Below are 18993 nucleotides of genomic sequence, written 5' to 3' on the forward strand. Positions count from 1 at the left end.
GATTACGGCCGTGGGCGCAACTATTCCAATTGAGCTTGGGTCAAATTTTAATATGTTTCAGTAAAAATCAAATGATCAATTCTGCTAAAGATTGGATCAGTTGCGCACATGGCCATTATACATTGAATCATTTGTTTTATCAGACTAATTAATATATATACTCGGCAAAAACGTCAACGCATTTATATATCGATATTTCAAAAGAAAAAATTGTTAGTGACAAGTGGTTAATATTCTTTGAAAACTCTTATATGAAAGTGCCAAATACTCGTTTATCATTTACATCGTCAAAAACATGTTTGAAATGGGGCTGACGTCAAAAGTCAACATACAGTGTAGTTTGATTGGAATGAAAAACCTGCTTTAGTGTCAAATGATCTGTAAACAGTACTGACATTTAACCTAAAAAATTGTATTGTGTCTTCAGATTTATCAAAGGCGTCACACCTTCTAACGATCAAACATAAATCCACTATGAATTGCTGCAGTTTGACAATGTCAGAAAATCTCGAAATGCCAAAGTATTTGAAAATAAAACAACTTCATTTCGATTATTTCTAATTCATTTAGTATTTGAATTTATTTTCCTCTATTTCCCTTTTTTAAAAAAGGTGTTTTTTACGCCGCTACCCGTGGGATGCCCCTCACACTAAATTATAGTGAATGACGTAGCAGTCTATTTTCATTTCCGATTCGTTTACAAAAAAAATCTCCGATATTTCTTTTTATAGTATATAATTCACTCATTCTTTTAGTGTCAATGAACTTTTATTGATGCATCTATGTTTCATATAATAACGGTTTATGCACAGAACACACTAAACTAAACAGTGCATGAATCCACGACCCAAATACTACCTTACCTTTTATTGAATAAAATTTTGACAGGTAGACCGTGTTAGCATAACACTGTACAGGCTGTTGTTTTTCCGTTAAGTCTAATTGAATAAAAAATTTAAATACATTATCATATGGTGTGAATTACTTATAACCCAAACAAAACTACCTTCAGACTTGTTTATCCATTTACAACGTTGTTCAAACTATGGAGATGGTCGAGGAACAAGTACAAAGACGAGTGTGCCTCGAATCTTACAAACTATGGGGATGGTCGGTAGACAAGTATCAATATAACGGCGCCTCGAATCTTAAAAATTATGGAGATGGTCGGTGAACAAGTACCAAGACAAGTGTGCCTCGAATCTTAAAAACTATGGAGATGGTCGGTGAACATGTACCAAGACAAGTGTGCCTCGAATCTTACAAGCTATGGAGTGGTCGGTGAACATGTACCAAGACAAGTGTGCCTCGAATCTTACAAACTATGGAGATGGTCGGTGAACATGTATCAAGTCAAAAATGCTTCGAATCTTACAAGCTATGGAGTGGTCGGTATACTTGTACCAAGACAAGGATGCCTCGAATCTTACAAACTATGGAGTGGTCGATAAACTTGTACCAAGACAAGTGTGCCTCGAATCTTACAAGCTATGGAGTGGTCGGTAAACTTGTACCAAGACAAGAAGGCCTCGAATCTTACAAACTATGGAGATGGTCGGTAAACAAGTACCAAGTCAAGGGTGCCTCGAATCTTACTATCAATGAAGTGGTCGGTAATCATGTACCAAGACAAGGGTGCCTCGAACCTTATAAACTTTGGAGATGGTCGGTAAAAAAGTACCAAGTCAAGGGTGCCTCGAATCTTATAAACTATGGAAATGGTCGGTCAACATGTACCAAAACAAGGGTGCCCCAAATCTTACAAACTAAAAAATGGAGATGGGCGGTGAACATGTACCAAGACATGAATGTTGATTTAATGAATATTACATACTCCGAAATTGAAGAGTCTGGAACCTTCAAAATATTGGTTATTGGCATGCGCCGGTAAGCGTGACCTACTGATATTATACCGTTTATAGATAATAGTATATACGTATTTTAACCTAAAAACGCATCGCAATTGTTTGCAAATATTTCATTATAATCTTACGTCTGGATATTGAGATATAGCATTTGTCACGGACTTTAGGGACACATATCGTATAAGAACCCAAACTCAGAACAATTTTGTTTATGGAGAACTTGGTAGAACACCATAATATATACTATGTTTACTGCCTAAGTTCATAAGTACCTAGTTAGCATAAATAAGTAGACATGTATTCAAATATATTGTGACCGACGATCGATTGGAGAATTGTATATAATTATATATATCATGAATTCGATTTATGTATGATCTTGGGCCTATGGCCTTTATGCATTTTAATAAACTATGAAACTATTATAGAATTAAGTAAGACGTGTAAAGTTTGATTATTATTATTATCAATTTGAAATTGTTATTCAATATCATGTATTTTTGTGTGAATAAGTTTGTAGAGACAAATATAGAAATATTAAACATTGAAACAATTAAATGAAGAAACTTGTAACAATGATATTCTTCTTCTGCTAAAATAAGGAGTTACAGGAATGAAAATATATAGATATGAATTTAAGAGAATATATATTATCAAAAAGCAACCCTACATTGTTATTTTGACACATATATTCGTGTTGTCGACGGACTTTTCCATAAAACTGTATGTGGAATTTCACCAAATCTAGGAAAAAGTATTCATTTTGTAACATTTCCTCACCTCATTTTTTCACCAACACATGTTGCAGGAGATCTATGTTTTAATATTGATTTGTTCCTACAAACTAAATAAAACAATGGAAATATGAAACGCTTTATCTTTAGGCCTTCCTCATCCACTCCACCACTTCACATTGTAGAAGGCCCTGGAGCTCAACAGACACTCAACGAGACACATATTGCATGGTTTTTATATTATTGTGATTACTTAACGATAATTACGGTTTAGCTTAAGGCGCTTTGTGTAATGTTTTCAGATGCGCCATTCCACCATCCTCCTGCTCGTGCTGGCGTGCATGTTCCAGCAAGTAGTCGGTCAGGTCAGTTTCTCCACCCACTGGGGCACGGGGAAACGATCCCCGCTGTTTGACACGCAGGCTCAGCCAATCACAGCAATGTTAAACGTAAACAGTAACCTCTTCGACTGTTTGGGGAAGGTGAAACTGAACTCCTTGAGATACATGGCGCTTATTCTTGAGGTAAGGTTTATCGGAATATACTTGTTGTATGTATTGTTGTTCTTGTGATTTTTGGTTATGTTTAACATTTTGCTTTTATCATATGTTGTTGCATTTACCCTGTAGGTCAGGGAACCTCCCCTATCCTTTTATAAGAAAGACTTGTGCAATTGTAGAGACAGAAGAATTCAATGGGATGATATATTTAATTTAAAGCGAGTTTGGCTATACTTCAGTACTATTTTCATTACACAAAACCATTGAAATGCAGAGATGAGAAGATTGTCCTGTCTGATTGTCCTGTCTGATTACCAAGTACACGATACACGGTCTTTGTTTCAGAAAGAGTTACAGCAGGCACGGGAATGCATATTAGCAGAAAAAGAAGCAGATTACGAATAGCAGGTAAACTTCTTCTTTTAAACGAAATTTTCAATTCAAATTTGAATGACGATATCCTATACCTTACTTTACACACTCCTCTTCTGATTATTTGACCAACGGAATTGCTGAATTGTGCTATCAGGAGTTCCGTTAAACAGTAGCCAGATGTTTATTATAAATAACTTATTGAGTTCACATCGGTGGATCATCCAAATATGCCAAAATAGTGTACACAGTACAATATTATGATGAGTTTTGTAATGTAGTTACAGCGTACTTCATCTGAACAGATAACCATGCCTTGATAATAATCACTGTGTATGGAGCTTCCCGATTTGTCTCAAAATTCGAATACGTTAGTTCTGAATCCAGTCTCAATTTCAAAACGAAGAAACAAGAGTTAATAGTCATACACTATTTAATTAGTTGATTCTTTGAGTATAATTTAGGCTTTATCTTTTGGTAAGTTAAATGGAAACGTGTCCACAATTCAGAAATCTACTACTGGACTCGGCTTCGTCTAGGACATCTCCATTTATTATCAAAGGCCAGAAACTTTGAGTATCAGAAGTAATTTCGAATCATTATCATTATGATTTTAAAATGTACAGTTTTGTTATTGTGTATTTACTAGATCTGTAAGTTGATGTTACAAATTATATATGGTTATGGTAAGGAAGGATGTGTTTGTTATATTTTCAGAAAATAACATGGAGAGCAGACGTCAGCTAACTGTCGTGAGAAATTATATTGAATAATAATATATAACAAAGTATCTTATTGGATGTAATTTATACACATATACAGCTGTTTATTAAAACTATTCGCAAACAAACTCTGTAAAAGTTAACTGTGATTGCCTTTAGGGAAAACAAAATAAACCAACATCAAGGATCGGACATGACTTCTTATTACAATAAGGGTCCAGGCTTATATTTCAAAGACCAGAAAAAAAACGACAACAACAACAGCAGCGACAACAGCAACAATTTATCAGCTTTTGAACAAATCACATTGCAACGTGTGGTGTCATCGAACGGCTGTCAACAGCATACATGACAATTATTGTTGTTATTACGGTGAAAGTCATTCATCTTTACACTCCCTCACTTTGGGAAACGGAAATAACAAAAAAAAACATTCTAGTACTGGACCTTGGTAAATGTCAAGTTATTGTATGCATGTGTTGTGTTTCCACTGATTTTGTAGAAATGAAAATGCATTAAAACATCAAATACATTTTTCTTGTGGTTCTTTGTGCCTTTCTTTTTCCGTGTTTCCCAAAGTAAACTTGTTGTTTAAAAATTATTTATCCAGCAAATACGAACGAGTTATGAACATGAAATTTTATCAGTACTTAATTCTTTCAATAGCAGAGACTTTTTAACACGCTCAGTCACAATTTGTATATATACAGTGCGGAATCTAAAGCCGATCACTATCACCACACTGCTATCCAGAGTCTAACTTAGTGACATCCCTTATGCGGTATTTGCTGACATTTATGGCTCGAGGTATGAAAAATAACCTGAATCTAATTTGTATGACAGCATTGAACTTGCCACAACGTCTTATCTGCGAAGAGCGGATCACCATTCAGCCTATGCAGGCATATATTCAAAGCAACGTAAAGCCGGGTGAGCTCAGCACTGAATAAGTACTGATAAAATATAATTGCCTGATAACAGGATTTTTAAGTTTTTAACTGACCCCGAAATATTTCAACTGAAATAACTGTTAACTATTTTTAATCTCAATTACCGAATCCTTCAATGCATTTTGTACTTCTTAGTACGTTGACTTAGCTGCATTTGATATCTGACCATAATTGAACTTTGAGTTGCAGTATACAGGCGAGTTGATTAAAAAATTACATCCCCCAAAATAAAATGTTTTATTAAAGAATCATTGATACATATTGTGTTAAATATTGTGAAACCTTTCGTGGACGTTAAGCGTCCAAATGAGTTTACTTGAAATTCAACTATAGGTCTAAAAACGCTGATTGCGTGCATCTGAGAATGGAGTTAAAATAGGTACAACAACTCTTGTTTATCCAGACGTGGAGATAAAACACAACACGCTTAATAATCTTACGGACTTGGCTGAACTCCGCTTTCATTCTCGGTGCTTCGATTAAAAAGGATTTTCTCGGGAAATGATAAATGCATATAAAATATAGGCATGTCTGTTGAGACATCTCCACCATAAAAGGCAAGGGTCTACTGTGATATATATATATAAAGCATATTGCAGCGCAGTTAATCGAGGTCAAACCAAATGCGTTTCCATAAGAAATTCAAGAAATTCAGTCTAGACGCTGCAACGTCAAAATGGTACACCGGCATGATGAATTTCGTTAAAGCGTATCGAATGCGTAGCGCATCAAGAGCATTTCCATTATTTATGTTTCTGTACGTAATAAAAAAATGCACAAGAGCTAGATGCTTCTTAATTATATTATATTGCGTGGATTTTATTAATTGTGCTAAATGATCAATCTAGATTGTTTTTATTGATGGCAATATACAATTTTAATGGCACCATGAAACATAGTGGTTATTACGTTAGGAAACTCCCACACCTAAATCACTTTTAATCAAGCGAATTAACCATCTCCGGCGATGATTCGCAATTCATTATTACAACATTGACGTGTTGATTAATATTTCAGCACTTGTCCCATTATACTGATGTAATAAAACACTGGTTGTTATCCAGATAATATCCATATGATAACGATATAAATATCAGATTGTAATGTATTATCAATCAACAACGTAACTCAAAACTCAATTTGTCAGATAATTGATTCCATACTTTTAATGATTGTAATGGCAAAACTAATATGATTGAATTAAGTTGATACGAGAGCAAATATGTATGGATCCTGAAATGTCAAATCCTATTTAGAAGTTTCTGTTTATCCAATTTCACCTACAATTATTAATAATTAAGAGAATGATTCATGGCGGTGTCTAGCCTTCATGTGTTGTTCTCATACAATAATACAATGGCAAACACAGGGACAAGCCCGGTAGGTAGAAAAAGCTTAATCGACGAGTCTGTTAGGGAGTTCAAGGTACAGTCACACTGAAAACTTATAGCTGCACTCTCACAGATTGAACGTTTTGACAACGTTTTTTATTTTTTTTGTCTTGGAACGAGCATGTTTTAAGAAAATCCATGAAAACCAGTTAAATATGACTGTCGGCAAAAAATCAGATCGCAGATGTTTATATTTCAGTTCAAAAATTGATCTTTTATGCATTTTTTTAAAACCATTAGTAACGGTTTAGACCATAAAACATTAATTTTCGAACGCAAATATGAAAATCTATACTCTGAATTTTTGTCAGCAATCTTATATTATTATTGGTTTGCAGATATTTACGCAAAAATTTGATCTTTCCAAAACAAAAACAAAAAAAAGTTGTGAAAATTGTAAATCTGTGAGAGTGCAGCTTTAATACAATGTAACAAACACAACACAAACAGACAACACATGCATCAAAATCTCTTGGATCTTGTATAATCCAAATCAAATAAAAATAGAAAGAAAAAAAACATTCAAGTAAAAACATTGCTGTTGAATATTCCTCGAGCTGTTCTAGCTGGATGAACTATAAAACGAAATGATTCGAGACACATACATATAAAGCATTGTTTGAACCGTTCCAGTGCGGTTACCCCATCATTTATCGGTCAAGCTATTTTGTTGAGTGTGTTGTCTGTTTTAGGTGTTTGTGTATGTAGTGGTAATATGTTTAAGCCTTTAGTCCATCGTCGGTTGGGACCTTGCCTTGTTTTGTGCCCAGGGTTTATTAAAAAAAATTGAATAATGGACTTGTCCCTGTAGTTCTCATTGTGTTATTGTGCGCTGTATGAAGGGTTGAAACATAGTACACTATCCAATAGAAAACATACCCGGACTCCAACGCTCACCGTAGTCTAGAAAAGGGGGATAATATCTGTAACAAGGGTTTTAGGTTTGCCGAACATATGTGCAATGATTCTGGTAATCTATGTACTGGGTTTTATTTATATATCATGAACGATCGGTAGGCTGCAGCTAAGGTAAGCGCGTTAGAATGTCCTTATATAACAAGTGATGTGTACTAATGAACATGTAATTTGAGTCAGAAATACAATCCGTTTCATGCGATGATGTTTAAATGTTTTGTTTACATTAATCATTAATATCACACATGTTTGTTTTTATCAATGCAAATCCAATAGTATTTTTTTTTTATAATTATACATTCTTGAACGATTTTGTCAAATATGAACTATAAATGACTGTTATCAGTTTCATGAACCTAAACATGAAGCTCACTTAAATATATTACAAACAGTAAATGCTACTGTTATTCACTGTATAAATCCTTGTTAACATAATTGAGGTAGTCTGAATTCTGAAGACCATCAGTAACTCCAGTCTGTGGACGCCAATGCTCTAATCTCATCGACTGTAATGTATAGAAGGTCTTATGGACGCGTGTGTAATTTCGGGTTATAATTGATTGAACTTTAAATAAAGATCTTCTTCGATGTCTAGACTTGTTTCTCTATATCAATATATAATGCGAATAAACTTACTGATACCAAATATACAATAACAAAAATAAAGGGTCAAACCCAATGTCATCTGGAAACCATAAGCCTGCCAAACACACAAGCGGAGAGCCGAACAACTTGTGACCAAACACATGTTTTGTATTTCAACTATCATTTATAATTCGGAATGTCAATCATAATGGATAGCGTTTTCTTTATCAGATAATTTTGTCTTATGGTGTCATGTGTGTGAATGGTATGGAGAACACTTGAGACATCCTCGTTAATGCATTTATCTTCAAAAGTTGTACATTTCTACGAACGACGCCCTTTATCGTACTCTGGCTACATTTGTAAAACGGAGATGCACTGAAAGTTTAGCAATACATTTTGCCAAGTTCAGAGTCACGTAGATGATTGAAAAAGATTGCAGCACATGTGTTAAGAACATACTTTGACACTTACGGACAACTTTAAGTAGATGAATTTAGAATTCTAAGTAAACAATGGGACCCTCAGTATATCCGAATGAAAGTATTGATAGCATTAACAGCAATGTAAGATGCGCATGCAAATATTCCGGTCCAAATCGTGTCATTAAAACAGTTCAAAATCGTCTACTCGAACATTTCTTAAAATGTTCTACATTGTGCAAATGTCCAATAAATTGTTCTAGTAAAACTTTCTACTACTTCCATCGATTTTATAAGCTTGAACGTGAAATTGGGCCAATATTATTATATGATAAAAAGGCTTTTTGAGAGTCCCTTTAACTATGTTGACTTTTTTACTCCCAAATACTCAAAAACTTGACACATTCTTACCAAAGCAAGGGCCATAAACTTGACACATTCTTACCAAAGCAAGGGCCATAAACTTGACACATTCTTACCAAAGCAAGGGCCATAAACGCGCATAACCTTCTGGACATAGCACTTGAAAGTTCATTTAGCAAATACGGAGCTTGTGGAGGTCACGTATACTCTTCGTGAACTGACTGACAACTATGCTTTACGAAATGATTTTTTTATATACTTTGAATGGAAACTAGTTTGAGCATTGTCAATACTTTAAACGTTTTTTTACATTGACAACAGGCTGTTTTCTGAGACCGTAAAGAAGTTGTCATTATGATATTCATGAAGTAACATGCAATGAGTTGTCGTCATACGCGCAGAACCTAGAGAGCCATGTGACATGTAACTATTTTCACATTCTTAGCTCAATCTACCCTGTGGATATGTTTATTAGACGCGGCCTGGAGACCGTGTCTATAGGGATACATGTTTGCAATTGTCAATGGGGAAGTGTATACGGATAAATTTTAGTTATGAAAAAAAGAAGATTTGTTAATGATATCAACTCTTATTCAACTTTACTTAAAATTTGTCTACAATAACCGTTTTGATGCGTGTAAAACTTCCAAAACGTCATATAAAACGAATAAGCCTAATGTTTAAAACAGGAAGTTAAAAAAGTTATTCTCTGTGTTTTTGTATTGACTGGTCGCCGGTCATACGAGTTCGTTATTTTAGAAATTTACTTTTTATGAAAACGATTTATATACACGCTGTGGTAGTAAAAAAGCATGTGAGAATTTACGGGCATATTGTGAATAATAGTTTAAATTATGCATTTGATAACAAATATAAGTGCCTTAACACGACATCAATTGATTATTTTAAATTTAAGTGATATAAAATGGAAGTACAAAGCTTAATTCACACGATTTTACTCACAAATATAAGTCGCAATAACGAAATTAACACAATTTAAATTTAACTGATATAAAATGAAAGTTGATAGCGTAATTTAAAAAGCGATAAAAAACAAACTAATGAATAAAAGCAGGCCGAAAAGGATCAGGCCGAAATGATATCTCGGCCGAATCGACCTGACACCAATAATTTTATCGGTGATAATGCAAGGTACCAGTCTAAATAGTTTACGCATGCCGGAGACGACCGAGTAACTACGATCTAGAAAGTTGATTAAACCGTAATAGTTCGGCTATGTCCGTGTTTATTCGGAATGTTAATAATTGTATATATTGTCACATGACTTTATTCAATAAAACCCATTCAGCCGCGTCTTTGATGCCTAGCATCAACATTCGTCTTGTACATATATTTATAAAGACTTTATACTATTGTATAAGTCTTAATGAACTGTCTGTTCTGTTCAGATATTATTCCAGGGTCAAGTACAAATACTTCGCTTTAGAAAACAAATCTCAAAATTGAAATGTACGCGGATATCGATTCATATTGCTATTACATATCATACTTAAAGCTGCACTCTCACAGATTTACCGTTTTTACAACTTTTTTTATTTTTTGTCTTCGAAAGAGCAAATTTTTGCGTAGATATCTGCAAACCAATGATATATGATTGCTGACAAAAGATTAGATCGCTGATTTTCATAATTCCGTTAAAAAAATAATGTTTTATGGCTTAAACCGTTACTTACGGTTTAAGAAAAATGCATAGAACATCAATTTTTGAACTTAAATAAAAAAACAACTGCGATCTATGTTTTCCAGCAGTCTTAAATAACTGGTGTCCATGGATTTTTGCAAAAATTGGCCCATTCCAAGACAAAAAATAAAAGGATGTCAAAACGTTCAATCTGTGAGAGTGCAGCTTTAAAATCTTGTCGATGAAAATTTACAACTTGCATATTATGAAATATAGTATTTAAACAAGTTCCAGTCCCTTAAAGCTTAAACTAAATGCCATTTTAAAAGTGTTTCCTCATTTTATTCAAGGACATTCCGCGTTCTTTCATCAAACCAGTAATTTAATATTTGGATTTCTATGACACTAATCTTTTGTCATCAAATTTAATACTTCCGGTATAATTAAATGAATAATTATTCAAGAAACCGAACTGGAGATCTGCAATATATTTCTGCGTTTAATTTTGTTTAAACATGTCAATATAAACTTCGACATAGCGCCGTAAATTAAGAATTGATTATCATTTTCGTCGTTCATGCAGAATTAACGCACTGCATGTTTTTGAAAATCCATGCAGCGCCGGTGAATCTCCATTCTGTGTGTGCAAACAACTGTTAATCCATTAAAATGGAAACGTGCTCGTCATTAATACCGGCAATAATCAATAAACTGTCAATCACTGAAGGCAACAATCCTCAACCTAGATTACCTATGTAATAACAACACGTATATGCGACTATCAGCTAGTTGTTAGCCGGTAACTCCATTGTTTTGCTTGTAAATGTGTAGAGAATATGATTGTGTAATTTTGTGCTGTTGTTCCATGTTTCTTGTTTGTGATTGTTTGTTTTTGTGTTCTATGTCTTTGGCGTTGATTCTGTGTTATTAAACGGGGTTCTTGTTAAAACTTTCGACTACTGCTCTTGTTTCTGTAGTTTTTCATATACATGTTGTTATTTGGGAATCTTTTTCGGTTTTCCATTCTCAACTTGATCCCTGTACAGCCTCAATGATCATCCGAGTCTATCAGCTTTAGTGAGCTTGTTCGCGCGGTGTAAGTGATATTTGAAGCAGGCGTTTTCTACGTATAATTAAACATATCGACACTATGATATGTATATCAATCACAACGCGATTCTGTTTTGAGCCCATGACGGAAATGTGTTAAAGTCTTATCAAATTGAACTTCATGAAAAGTATCCCATTTCTGAAGTTTTTATCAGGCCCTGTATTCAAAATAAAGGTACATAATACTTTCGTTACTCATGAAATAAAAACAAAACAATTACTGACTGCAAAGTCAACGAACGTTGTCAAGTGTCATTGCTATGGAATTGTCGTTTTGACTAGTAATTAATTTGATAAAAATATTCAAATATTAGGGGCAAAATAATCGCGAAACGCTATGTAATTCATCGTTTAATAAAAGAACTCCAATATTTCCAAACTAGCAAAATTAAAAACATAACACTGCTTTTGACGAATGAAAATTTGTTTTGTATTTTATGAACATACATTGTCACGACCACCAAACGCTACAGAAAAAGAGGTACGAATAACACACTTTAAACAACACCACCACCACCACCACCACCACCACCATCATCAACAACAACAACATTTATTTACGAACGTAAAATTTTAACATTTAAAATCATTCATGCTTAACTTTAAAAAATCTAGTAAAACGGATAATTAAATTAATTAAAGTCATGTGCCCCAGGATTTAGCATATCGGTATTTACTATTTAATATTCAGTTTCGTGTATTTCTGGGAAGGTGGTATCACTGGTTCTGTTAGAGACTCGTTTGTTGGGAAATCACGGGCTGTCTATTTGAGTGACTCGTTTGTCGGGGAATCACCCGCTGTCTATTTAAGTGACTCGTTATTCGGAAAACCAGCCGCTGTCTATTTAAGTGACTCGTTATTCGGAGAACCAGCCGCTGTCTATTTGAGTGACTCGTTTGTCGGGGAATCACCCGCTGTCTATTTGAGTGACTCGTTATTCGGAGAACCAGCCGCTGTCTATTTAAGTGACTCGTTATTCGGAGAACCAGCCGCTGTCTATTTAAGTGTCTCGTTATTCGGAGAACCAGCCGCTGTCTATTTAAGTGACTCGTTATTCGGAGAACCAGCCGCTGTCTATTTAAGTGACTCGTTATCCGGAGAACCAGCCGCTGTCTATTTAAGTGATTCGTTATTCGGGGAATCACCCGCTGTCTATTAAAGCGCCCTTTGTACATGATCAGGGCAGACACTTAAAGCCTCGAATGTGCACCATCATCGCCCATAAGAGAACTATGATAATAAGTCATTATTTATCACAAGACAAAAAGCAAAACACTTTATTTTTTACGCCCAGCCAAAGAGCTTTATTCTAAGTCCAGTCGCAAGAAAAACTGAACTTTACTTTTCCTTTTTGTAGTCTGTTAACTAGAAATACTAAATTTAACTTTAGTTTGTTCGCACGAAATTCTTAACGTATTTTAAGTAAGTTTGAAATAAATACTTGAAAAATGTTAAGAGTTCGATAATAGGTACTTTATTTTCTTACGTTCCTATGGATATGCGTTTACTATTGAAATCACGTCTTAAAAATGCCATTTAAAGCGCATCAGACCTAGTCTCCGTGGCTATATCTTGAAAAATTCAGGGTCCCATATTAATGCCAGGCTTTGACTCCATTTCTAGGTCTTGGATGTTTATTGCATCCGACACTTTTCTCGATTTTCTTCCTTTCGTTCGCTTCGACGCTCGTCCTTGTCTCTTCTGATACCAAATCAGAATATCCGATGCAATCGGCAACACCAAGATCGATACAATGGCAATAATTGCTACAGTACCCGCTGTCACTGATGACGCTCTCCCGTCATATCTACTGATGTATTTTTGTCGGTACTTTAATGTTGATGTTTTCGGTATTGTAAGATTTTTGACAAGCTGGGCAATTTTTTCCTCTAACTCTGTCTGATTGATGGTCTGGTTGCGTATATTGCGATTACCTCTGAAGTCTCCAATATTTGGTTCTCCAAGGTTCGGCTGAAGGCTGCAGTTAGTTTTAACTCCAGAAAATAGTGTTGCATCACTAGTGTGACCAATGTTATGATCAATGTAGTACATGTACGTTGCTGGTGTTGTGAAGTTCATTCTGCAGGTCTTGTTTGATTCGAAAAAATCAAATGCAACGCAACTGTGATTTTGTGTGCAGTTTTCCTTACACAACACTAAATTCCATTGGTTAATATACGTTGACTTCGGGTGGTATTCGAATTAGTGTAAAAAGGAGTAACGTATTCCGAGCTGGTCGAGTTGAACCATGAAATTGCAACGGTATTGCTCATGTTGTGTACGTGTATAAAAGTGTTCGCTTGTATGAGCGGTATGGAAATATTTCGTACTATGATATTCAGATGTATAACAGAACAGAGCTCCCCTAACCAGACTGTCCAGTTCTGTCCCAATTGTGAATTGCTGTATCCATCTTTTAGAGAAGTGACAATGCGATCCAAAAATGTAACATTAATCTGATAACCTTGAGAGATATATAAGTTGACGTCCATGTGCCCCTGCAGTCCGGATGAAACAGGTGGTGTTAAAAGTCCGTACACATAACCGTTCCACGTACACAATGAATAATCTGCGCTGTATAACGGAAAAACACGAACTTTGTGTAAGTTTGGTCCAAGGCAGACCACAAGACCGCGTGGAATATCTGCTGACTCGGACAAATTAAATTCCACGTAAAACAAAGCCATAAATATAGAAAGGAAACGTATTAGCCGTAAAAACATATCTTTTACGAAAACGATGTGAACACTCTTTGTCAGAAGTTTTCGACAAGACAAAATGATCAACATATTACATATTACGTGTCATGTGATACACGTGAACATAACCATATTTACAAAGAGTTTCCTCATTAATATACAAAGTATTTCTGTATTTTAGCAAGTGAAAAGCATACAGAACAACATGCTTAATATTTGCTTTACAATTGTGTTTATCCTTTTATTAAAATCGGGGCCGTTGACTTAAAACAGAACAATCTTTTCGGATTAATTAAATGTACAAGACCATACAAATTTTAGTTATTGTTTTTAGTTATTTGAGCGACAAATACAAAACAATACCTCATTTGCATTCACACAAGTATATGACATATTATCATCACAAAGCGGACGACCTTTTTAATGGATTAGCGTGACTCTATATTTTACTCAATGTGTACTTGTTTGGAGTTGATATGTTGCATTAAAACAACAGCATAGTTGAAATTTATTAAACTGGAGTTGTTCCTATAATTCCCATTTTGTTCTTGAATGTGAACTTCCGGATAATCTGGACTACTTTCCTAATACACTACTTTCCTACTAAACAACTTTTATAATATACTACTTTCCCAATATACAACCTTCCGATTATAATACTTTCCTAATATATAACTTTCCTAGTATACTTCTCACTACTTTCCTGATATACAATTTACTACTTTCCTTAAATACAACTTTCCTAATAAACTTCTTTCCTCATATACTACTTTCCTTATATACTACTTTCCTATTATACTACTTTCCTAATATGCTGCTTTCTTAATATACTGCTTTCCTAATATACAACTTTCCTAATATGCTGCTTTCTTAATATACTGCTTTCCTAATATACTGCTTTCTTAATATACTGCTTTCTTAATATACTGCTTTCTTAATATACTGCTTTCCTAATATACTGCTTTCTTAATATACTGCTTTCCTAATATACTACTTTCCTAATATGCTGCTTTCTTAATATACTGCTTTCTTAATATACTGCTTTCCTAATATACTGCTTTCTTAATATACTGCTTTCCTAATATACTACTTTCCTAATATGCTGCTTTCTTAATATACTGCTTTCTTAATATACTACTTTCCTAATATACTGCTTTCTTAATATACTGCTTTCTTAATATACTGCTTTCCTAATATACTGCTTTCTTAATATACTGCTTTCCTAATATACTACTTTCCTAATATGCTGCTTTCTTAATATACTGCTTTCTTAATATACTGCTTTCCTAATATACTGCTTTCTTAATATACTGCTTTCCTAATATACTACTTTCCTAATATGCTGTTTTTCTTAATATACTGCTTTCCTAATATACTACTTTCCTAATATGCTGCTTTCTTAATATACTGCTTTCTTAATATACTGCTTTCCTAATATACTGCTTTCTTAATATACTGCTTTCCTAATATACTACTTTCCTAATATGCTGCTTTCTTAATATACTGCTTTCCTAATATACTACTTTCCTAATATGCTGCTTTCTTAATATACTGCTTTCTTAATATACTGCTTTCCTAATATACTGCTTTCTTAATATACTGCTTTCCTAATATACTACTTTCCTAATATGCTGCTTTCTTAATATACTGCTTTCCTAATATACTACTTTCCTAATATACTGCTTTCTTAATATACTGCTTTCTTAATATACTGCTTTCCTAATATACTGCTTTCTTAATATACTGCTTTCCTAATATACTACTTTCCTAATATGCTGCTTTCTTAATATACTGCTTTCTTAATATACTGCTTTCCTAATATACTGCTTTCTTAATATACTGCTTTCCTAATATACTACTTTCCTTATATGCTGCTTTCTTAATATACTGCTTTCCTAATATACTACTTTCCTAATATACTGCTTTCCTAATATACTGCTTTCCTAATATACTACTTTCCTAATATGCTGCTTTCTTAATATACTGCTTTCTTAATATACTGCTTTCCTAATATACTACTTTCCTAATATGCTGCTTTCTTAATATACTGCTTTCTTAATATACTGCTTTCCTAATATACTGCTTTCTAAATATACTGCTTTCCTAATATACTACTTTCCTAATATGCTGCTTTCTTAATATACTGCTTTCCTAATATACTACTTTCCTAATATACTGCTTTCTTAATATACTGCTTTCTTAATATACTGCTTTCCTAATATACTGCTTTCTTAATATACTGCTTTCCTAATATACTACTTTCCTAATATGCTGCTTTCTTAATATACTGCTTTCCTAATATACTACTTTCCTAATATACTGCTTTCCTAATATACTGCTTTCCTAATATACTACTTTCCTAATATGCTGCTTTCTTAATATACTGCTTTCCTAATATACTGCTTTCTTAATATACTGCTTTCTTAATATACTGCTTTCTTAATATACTACTTTCCTAATATGCTGCTTTCTTAATATACTGCTTTCTTAATATACTGCTTTCCTAATATACTGCTTTCTTAATATACTGCTTTCTTAATATGCTGCTTTCTTAATATACTGCTTTCCTAATATACTACTTTCCTAATATACTGCTTTCTTAATATACTGCTTTCCTAATATACTACTTTCCTAATATGCTGCTTTCTTAAAATACTACTTTCCTAATATACTGCTTTCTTAATATACTGCTTTCCTAATATACTACTTTCCTAGTATACTTCTTTCCTAATATACTGCTTTCCTAATATACTACTTTCCTAATATACTACTTTCCTAATATACTGCTTTCCTAATATACTACTTTCCTAATATACTGCTTTTCTGTCGAGAATGATTATGAACATCCTTTTGTGATCCAAGTGATTTCACCATACGAGTCTTTTATGAAAGTGGAGTTCCAAGCGTCTGCCAAACGCTTGACAGTCGCTTCCCTTCCGGCTCAAAGCAATCTAGCCAAGTTTCGTCTTTAGTTATAGTACAGTCTAAAAGTGAGTTGTCGACTTGCTTTAAAGCTGCACTCTCACAGATTCACCGTTTTGACAACTTTTTTATTTTTTGTCTTGGAATGAGCTAATTTTGGGTAAATATCTGCAAAGCAGTGATATAAGGCTACTGACAAAAATTTAGATCGCAGATTTTTATATTTATGTTCAAAAATTGATGTTCTATGCATTTTACTTAAACCGTTAGTAACGGTTTAAGCCATAAAACATTAATTTTCAAACGGAAATATGAAATTCAGCGATCTGATCTTTTGTCAGCAGTCTTATATCACTGGTTTGAAAATATTTACGCAAAAGTTTGCTCATTCCAAGACAAAAAATAAAAAAAAAGTTTTCAAAACGGTAAATCTGTGAGAGTGCAGCTTTAAGCTTTTAAACGAACAACCGTTTGGTTCGCGCAATTGCCTATTTCACATCCATGGTACTCGTTCGCGTTTAGCAGTTAAATAATTATCACTGATTTATGTCATAATTCCAGTAAGTTATTGTTATTTTCATTCGGATGTGTGTTGGTAGATATCGGTCACACATTATTCTATAACTGACACATTTATAAGTCATCGCAAGGATTTTGAAATAACTTTTCTGATTAGATGTATTTTTACATCGATTGATACATGCCAATGTCGTCAGATGTAGGTCTGTCCCAAGCGACGTGAGCAATATAATCGTTAACGCCCTTTCGAATGTTAACATCTGCATTTAGAGAAAGACCAATAGCAAGTAATCAGACGTGAGTATCGTACCTTTGTCAATGACTTCAAACGACGTGATACATGTATATAAATCGGAGGTTAATATCATATGATTTATCATTGATCGGTAACAGTATGTGTATTCCACGTGTTCAATTACGTCATATAAGCTACGTCGGAAGGCAACATTTTGCTTAAAATAAAGACTGGGTAAGTTATAAGCTATAGCCGTGCGTACTGCTATATGGGCGAAGGTTAACAGTTATAAGGCTATAGCTATCTACGATGTTTGTTAATACAACATGCTTTGGGCTATAGTCTTCTAATGTTGACTTAAGATCGCTAGCAACATAAACCTGGGTGCAATAGAAAGAGATAAGCGAGATTCGATTCTAATTCGCCAATTACAGTGTGTGTATACCACGTGATAAATTACGTCATATATGCTACGTCGGAAGGCAACATTTTACCTAAATTAAAGACTTAAATCAAAGATAAGTTTTCTTTAACTACACTAATTTGAATAAAACAAAGGGCAGTCTATGCCGCTTATAGAGCCCCGCCTTCGTGTTATTACAGAAGTTTGATATAAGGTGATTAGTTTCATCAAACACTTCGACAAACCTGTTTCCTAAATAATGTTTTGACAGTGCTCCGTCATACGGCCGTATTGTGAAAAGGTTTGTCGAAGTGTTTTAAAAAACTAAACTCTCAATCAAACTCTGGTAAAAAACCGAAGGCGGGGCTCCGTAAGAGGCGTAGACTGCGCTATATTTCATTTTAAATGGTGAAGAAATAGTGAAGTTATCTTTGTTTAAAATCTTCATCCGAAGCAAAATATTGCCTTCCGTCGTAGCATTTATGACGCAATTTATCACGTGGTATACACACACTGAATTATCTCACTAAAAAATATTATGTTGTTTTCAGCAGGTAAAAATACACCACGTTGGTGTACCAAGAACATTGCATACCTCGATACTTATTACTCTGTTATTGAGGCGTGCATTTACATAGCAAAC

Source organism: Mya arenaria, chromosome 12 (assembly GCF_026914265.1).
Source record: "Mya arenaria isolate MELC-2E11 chromosome 12, ASM2691426v1".
NCBI classification, from domain to species: domain Eukaryota; kingdom Metazoa; phylum Mollusca; class Bivalvia; order Myida; family Myidae; genus Mya; species Mya arenaria.